The sequence below is a fragment of the Macaca fascicularis genome, chromosome 1, assembly GCF_037993035.2.
Source record: "Macaca fascicularis isolate 582-1 chromosome 1, T2T-MFA8v1.1".
In the NCBI taxonomy this organism is placed as follows: domain Eukaryota; kingdom Metazoa; phylum Chordata; class Mammalia; order Primates; family Cercopithecidae; genus Macaca; species Macaca fascicularis.
The window spans coordinates 123,121,675-123,129,640 of NC_088375.1; the positions used below are offsets into that span (position 1 = coordinate 123,121,675).

Sequence of the window (7,966 nt, forward strand, 5' to 3'; positions counted from 1 at the left end):
TTAGGTTCTCTGGAGAAACAAGGGAAGTATAGACTGAAAAACTAATATAGTGAGAAAAGAAAAATGCATGTGTTTTAAAGCTGGAGGCAGAATTCCTCTTGGAGGACTCATGTATGTGTGTGTGTGTGCGTGTGCACATGTGTGTGTGTTAGTAAAACATTTGTTTGGTTGTTTAATGCTGAAAAATTAGGTCCCAGAATCTTGTCTTGAAAGGAAAAAATGAAACAGAACTAAATCGCTCAGCAAAATAAAACAAGTAGAATTTTAAGTTTTGGCTGTCAGTGTAAGAGGAAGGATAACAGGATCTTGGGAACTGGGAAGGAAAGTGGGGAAATGAAAATGAATGGGAGAGGAAGTTACATAACCCTCATCACCGGGGTATAGTGTACCTTATAGCCTCTCCCTATCTTACAGGGAACAAGTTGAGCAACTTTCAAATGGCAGGGCCAGGATTTACATGCAGCAATTTCTGACTGCATTGCAGGCCTGGTAGGCCTGGTGCTTTTCCTGCACAAAACCTCCCTCGAGTCACCAGGGAGTTCAGATTTGACCTGACAGGTGGTTGGTTGGTCATTTACAAATTCTCCCACCCCCCACGTCTGTCTACAGAAAGATTTTAAGGTGAGGGCCCACCTCAGTCGTGAACTGTTCCATCAGGTGCTCTGGCAGGAAGTCCCATAACGACCTTGGGGAACCAGACAGTTTCCTCTGGTTGTGGGTGACGGTTCTACCTCCGTCCCCAGAATAAGCTGATAAACAAACTTAGCTCTACCTCCTGCCCTGGCCTCCTGCAAACAGGCCTCTGTGGAGAGACTTACTGAGACTTTCAATTTCCTGTTAAGAAGGAGACTGGTATCTGGACCCTATAGAATAAGTATCAATTTGCATTTGGTTTCCTTTGTGTCTTGGGAGAGAGGGAGAGAGAGAGACAGAGAGAGAAGAGCTGGGGGAGAAAACAAAAGCAAAATGAAGCAGTAATTGCCCAGCCCCATTCACCTGGGAACTTGATGCTGGTGGTTTCTCACGTTCTTTTCTCTACAACTCTACAACGTGATGGCTGCTCAGGCCTCACATCTCTCAGACAGCCCATCGGGTGCTGATTACCACTATATTCTGCTTCCTCTCAGTTGCAAGGATACTAGTGAGCTCTGTTTTACCATTGGAATATATGGCAATAATATTAGCTCATATAATTCAATTATTTAAAGCATTTTTATATCTCAAATCACTGTCAGTCTTTGCAAGTACTGTGCAAATTATGTTGGTTGTGAAAACTCCTCGAAAGGCTGAAATGTGTCGATGGAAAAGAGACAAACTCTGTAAAATATTTGAAGAGATTTATTCTGAGCCAAATATGAGTGACCAATGGCCTGTGACACAACCCTCAGGAGATCCTGAGAACACGTGCCCAAGGTGATCAGGGCAAAGCCCAGTTTTACACATTTTAGGGAGACATGGGACATCAGTCAAATACATGCAAGATGTACTTGGTTTGGTCGGAAAAGGGGGAACAACTTGAAGTGGGGGGATTGCAATGGGGACTTCCAGGTTATAGGCAGGTTTAAAATTTTTCTGATTGGAAATTGGTTGAAAGAGTTATTGTCTGAAGACCTGGAATTAATAAAAACGAACGTCTGGGTTACAATAAGAGGTTGTGGAGACCAAAGTTTTATCATTCAGATGAAGCCTTCAGGCAGCAGGCTTCAGAAAGACTTGATTGTAACTGTTTTTCATCGAACTTTCAGAGTCTGTTCTGAGAGGGAGGCGTGTACGATGAGGCACGTCCACACTCCAGCCCACATCATGGCCTGAACCAGTCCCTCAGGTAAGTCTTAGAACGCCCTTGCTGAGAGAAGGGGTTCATTCAGATGGTCGGGGGGGTTAGAATTTTATTTTTGGTTTACAGATGGTATGTCCTATGAGCTGAGTTCAGGTTTGGGTGGTTTGACTCCCAGCACCAAGCAGTGTGACGCTCAGGAAATGATAGCTACATAAAGACTTCTTAGAGTAAGATGAAAAGTGAACAAGGAAGTGGAGAAAAGATGGAGTAGGCTGTGGCTTTTTTTTTTTTTTTTTTTTTCACTTAGGAAGGTCTGATAAGAGCATCTCCTAGTGAGGGAGGAGAAAGGAAGAAACTGGTCAGGCAGATAGTTAGGGTGGGTCCTCTTTCAAACAAAGGAACAGTCTGAAAAATCAAAGCTGCAGGCTCAGGTAAAGGAACTTGCACAGGGGGCCTTGCCTAAGACATGCCCACGGCCAAACAGATAAGAAAGGCTATACAGGTGGCTTGCCCAGACATGCCCACAATGGACAATTCCATCCCCTGACACATGCACAGTAAGCGGAACAAAGCAATACGGAGTAACTCAAGCTAAGGGCCCACATGCGCATTAGGAACAAGGTAGAGCTACCAGAAATTCGTACCTATGCAAATGAGATCCCCAGTCGTTATTGGCTTCCTATAAAAGCCTTTGCATTCAACTATAAAAATGGTAACCCTTTTCTGGGTCCCCTCTCCACAGCCAAGAGCTTTCTTCTTTCACTTATTAAACTTTCGCTCTAACTTCACCCTTTGTGCCCACTCCCCCTAATTCTCTTAGTTGTGAGACAAAGAACTCCAGGTGATAACTCACAATGAGAGACTGCTACTTTGTGGTGCATTGGTGAGACTGTAACACCAGGGCTGAGGCTGGACCTGTGCCCTAGTCGGTATATACTTCCAAGAGTGCAAGCACACCAAGGGAACCAATTTTGATGGGCTCTATTCAGCAGAGATCAGTTTGGGGACAGGTGTTAATTTAGTACATACAGTTAAATAGACATGTGGGCACCTATACATATACACACTTTGTGCATCCATCTCTTTAAACAAAACATGATGTTTCAGTAGGTAGTCATGCAGACATGAACAGGGCAGGAGTGGGTTCCCCAACAAGGAATGCCAGGTGACCCTCAGGTGATGGTCAGGCGGTTGTTAACGATCTCTCTAAAATAATAATTGGTCGCAGCTGGCACCAGGGAAAGGCAATCATCTCCCAGTAGATAGAAAACAACAAAATTTGATGATCGGCAGCTTCCAATAAGAAGATCTCAGGAGTCGGGCGAGTGGGCCCAAGCATGCACACTAAAAGGCAAAATGGCAGAGTTTAACTGGTATATGACCTTCCTCTAGGAATACTCAACTGGTAAGGGAAGAAAGCCTCGAATGAGCATGTGCACAACTCCAGGAAACACACTGTGCATGCGGCCCCTTCCAAGTACTGGCAGGCCACTGCACATGCGGATAGCCCACCCTGAAGGAAGAATCAGCGGAGAGGTAATGCAAGACCTCGGAAGCATACCAACATATAAAACTCCAAGTCAAAAGTCAGACCATTCACTTGAATCTCTCAAGTCATCTGCCTGGCCCTCTTCCAAGTGTACTTTACTTCCTTTCATTTCTGCTCTAATACATTTTAATAAACTTTCACTCCTGCTCTAAAACTAGATTCAGTCTCTTCCTCTGCCTTATTCCCCTCAGTCAAAATCTTTCTTCTGAGAAGCCAAGAATTGAGGTTGCTGCAGACCTGTACAGATTTGCCACTACTACTGATAAGATGTAAGATGGAATGATATTCTCTGCAGGAGCACAAAGGGAAGGAAAAGAGAGTTGTTTCTGAGACTCAAGTAGGCAACATGGTGAGGGTGATGGCAATCTGCCCCCAGCCTCTCCACCTGACCGTGTCTCTCTTCCCTCCAGGATCCTGTCCACCATGACCTTCCTTCTTTCTTCCTGCAGTTGTCTTTCGAAGCCTTTCATCACTTTCTTGGCTTCCCTTAAATGCCGTGGTCACTTAGCAGGCAACCCTTCTGCCTGATGCGGTTGCTCAGCACAGCACCTTCCTGGGTTGTGCAGGGGTGAGGGAAGAGGAGAAACACTGTGGGGGTGTGAGCATCATTCCTTCTTGGGGTTCGTGATTAAGGCAACCAGGACAGGTGGGGGCTGGTGGTGTTAATCAGTCCATTAACAAGTATGTTCTGATTTCTGAGTTCCAGGACTGAGCTAAGGGCTCACTGTTCTCTGTTGTCTATCTCTGCTTATCAAACAAAAAAAAAAAGTAGGGGGGAGAAAATAGAAAACAGTTATCCATCAGATCTCTTTCTTGGGCTGAAGATAGGGGCTTGGAGAGACATTCCTGGATTCCGGTCCTGACAGCCCCTAACTGGCTGTATAATCACAAGGCTTCACACCCCAGCCAGGGAGGCCAGGGAATGGCAGGCTTTATATTTTCTCGAGGCAGGATTTTCCCATTGTTGAAACTGCTAGGCAGAGTTCCCAGCACTTAGCAGGAACGGCGGGGTGGGGCGGGGGCGGGGATGGAGGGGTGGGCACAAGAATGCTTCTGATACTGTCCCTTCTAACTCGACACTCTAGAATTCCAGATTCTTTCTGTCAATAAATGGCCAGAACATGGTGGTTAATAAACACAAAAAGTTCAGAGGAACAAATAGGGTGTTGGACCCAGGTGGGCAATAGAAAGATTTCATTGCAATTCAGGTAAGAAGAAGAGAATTTTAACTCAAATTATTCAATAAAAATTTATATAAAAGACATCTTGGTAAAAGTGTTATCAAAGGCTATTGTTCAAAAAAGCCAAAAAGGTGATAAAGGATGCACTATATTGCAAGAAAAAGTATATGATTAGGAAGTTGTATTCCTACAAGAAGCATTCAGTGTATTAACTTATGGCTCATCTAGAATGAACTTGGAACTGATGCTCAGGCCTTGCTTTCCCATCCAGAGTCTCAGACCAAACCCTGATTCTGAAATGTCAGTTACTGTACTCATGTGACTGACCTAGTTTTTAAGTCTCCCTTATCTGGATGAGAAAAATGTGTAGTTCTGGGAAATTGTACAAGCAAGCAGAGAGACAATAAAGAGATAAAAATGGGATCAATACTTTTGGTAAATTGTGTTCATTCAAGGAAACCGATCTGTCCTCATGGTGCTGCTTTGATGATGCTGTCTCTGCTTAGCACATTTAGCAGGTGGGTATGTTCGATTTACAGAACTTATTTATATGCTTACAAAGATTCTGCTTATCAGATTTATAAATCTTCTCTGTCAGAAGTTTGAAGTGTTGGAGATAATTTCATTTCTAATTGTAGGTAGAAATATCTAAGAATCTTTGATGAATTACAAAGCCCTACGTGATCTTCTGTCCCCTTCTTTTCTCCTACAGTGGTGAACAGTGTGCTCGTTTCCCCAGCACTGAGGTAGACTTTTATATGTCAGCCTTATCTCCAGGAGTTTATTTACATCTCTGAGGACTTCCGTGACACCTGTTATGATGAACCTCTGGCTTCCATTAAAAAAAAAAAAAAAATTCCACTACTTTGGGGCATCGTTCAGTGTAGAAAGCAAGGTAGGGCATTTTGGGAGCAGTACACAGACTGATCTGAGTGTCGTCTCATGGGATATCTATTTGAGACCATCATGGAAAGTTTGGAGTGCTGGGCCACTTGTCAGCTCCATGGAAGACTCCACAGCATGTCCTGGTGGGCTCATCAGGATGCTCCTGGGGATAAAGTTTCCATCTGAGTGTGAATTAAAAGTTCACTTTACCTGCTGTGTGATTTCGGGCAAGTTCCTTAACATCTCTGAGCCTGCTTCTTCATCTGTAAAGTGGAAATAGTAATTGTTAGTTCAGAAGATTATTGATAATGCTGATTTGAAATAGTGTTTGTAAAATGCTTAGCATAGTGTCTGAAACATATAAAGTGACCAAGCCATGAAAACTATGTGTTCCTCTTAAGTTTATGGTCAAGGAGAACTGGGAATCCCCTAAATGCAATCAAAATGTTAGGTCTAGAGTTCAATTTAACAAGCACGCATTGACCATCTGCTAATGTAGTCATCAAGCTGGGAATTCATTCATTCATTTGTTTGACAAATATTTATTAAGCAGATGCTTGTTAAGGAAATCGGTTACACCTATTGGCTGCTCAATCCCCTGAACAGTGCTGAAAATACACTTAAAAATTATTACTCTTTGTTCTTTTGCTTATGAATGTATTCTGCATTCAGAGAGGGTTTTGAAAGGTAAATACATATTTCTAATTAAAAGAAGCAAGGCTTCATATTATATGATGAAAAGGCTACATGCTGTATTATTCCAACTATCTGACATTCTGGAAAAGGCAAAACTATGGAGACAGTAGAAAGATCAGTATTGGGGAGTTGGACAGGGGGAGGGAGGGGTGAATAGGAAGAGCACAGAGTATGTTTAGGGCAATGAAACTATTCCATATAATACTGTAATGGTGAATACATGTCATTGTACACTTGTCAAAACCCATAGAATATACAAGCAAAGAGTGAACCCTAATGTAAATGATGGACTTCAGTTAATAGCAGATCAATGTTGGTCTATCAGCTGTAACAAATGTCCCACACTAATGCAAGATGTTAATAATAGGGAAAACTATATATGGGGGTGGGGTGAGGGGATATGTGCAAACTCTCTGTGCCTTCTGCTCAATTTTTCTGTAAACCTAAAACTAGTCTATTAGTTAACAAAAAAAGAAGTGAGATTTTATCTCCCAGGCTTACGTACTGGAGATCAGACTTGATTTGTTAGGCTAAAATGCGTGTTTCTCCTTCATGATCTTGAACTACCCTGTGCTTATCTTAATCCCAGTATCTCTGCATTATATTATTCCTGCAAGAATGCAAACTGTGTGAGAACAAGGACCACGCCTTACTCATCTTTGTAGGATCATGTAAGTCTCGTGTTCAGACCTGCCAATGGCTTCCCATTCCAAGTGCTTTAGGTGTATTAGCTCATTTATTCCTTAAAACAACCCTGTAAGGTAGATGCCATTATTATTCTATCAAATATGAAAAAACTGAATCACAAAGAGGTTAAGAAACTTGCCTGATGTAACTGGCAGAGCTGAGACACCAACTCAGATAGTCTGGCTCCAGAGTCTGCAGAAAAAGTACCAGAAAACCCAAAGATGTTTTAAACTGTGGGTCACAGCACAGTTTGGGGGCGAAATAATTTTAAGGTGCCTCAAACAAGGATTTTTTTAAAAAGCACAATAATAGAATGGAAGAAAAAGGAGAAATATGAGCGTACCTTGCACATAGTAGGAGTGGTATTGTTTTGTGAAACTTTTATTTGTGTATTACATGTGTATATATTACTTGGTGCTGAGATGCCATGTAAAATGTATTTAGAAGTCTCACTGCGTTAAAACATAAGGAGAGTTATTACCTCAGGTAACAAGCAGTACAGAGTGAAGGCAGCTTCAGGCCTGACATGCCATCCCTGACTCCTGCCCCATTATCCTGAGAGCCTGTTGTCCCTGTTCTGCTACACCAGCTGGCTTCATCTCACCAGTTCCTGTCATCATATCCAAACCCAGTGATGCCCAGAGGCAAGGAAACAGTATCACTTCTGGAGAATCCTATCCAAAAGTCCCTAGGAGATTGCATCTTGCCTCCCTTACTAGATTAGACACCTCCTTACCTCCCACTGGCCACACCTGGATCACATGGCCACCATGAATCAACGTGGGGGAAGGAGACCAGGACTACCACGATCAGATTCCACCATCTGATACACCTCTGAACAAATATATGCACACATCCAGCAAGGGTAAAGGGGGAAATGAGTCTTAGGCACCCAAAGTGTTTGTCCTGAGTAGAACCCAGAAAATAAAAAATGTTTAAATTAATTTTCTGTCTCCTTAGAGATAGAAGCTTTCTGCATACTACCCATCTATTAATTCATAAATTTATTCACTCAACAAATGTTTACTGTTTATATAATGTATGCCTGGCACTGTGCTAGGCAATGGGGACACAGAAGTAAGAGAAAGAGATAAGACCCATGCCTTCTGGGGACGACTCTCGAAAGGGAGAGAGTAGTTGAACAAATAATCTCAGAAATACATATATGTAACTACAAATGGCTATAAA

At 42.6% G+C, this 7,966-nt stretch overlaps 1 long non-coding RNA gene across 1 annotated transcript; it reads left to right on the top strand.

Annotated features, from left to right (window-relative positions):
* The first annotated feature begins 741 nt into the window (after positions 1-741).
* On the top strand, positions 742-4,372 carry LOC141409283 (uncharacterized). The gene is made up of 3 exons (XR_012428991.1): positions 742-1,413; positions 1,746-1,825; positions 3,173-4,372. It is a non-coding gene; the product is annotated as an uncharacterized lncRNA (long non-coding RNA).
* Positions 4,373-7,966: the final 3,594 nt, after the last annotated feature.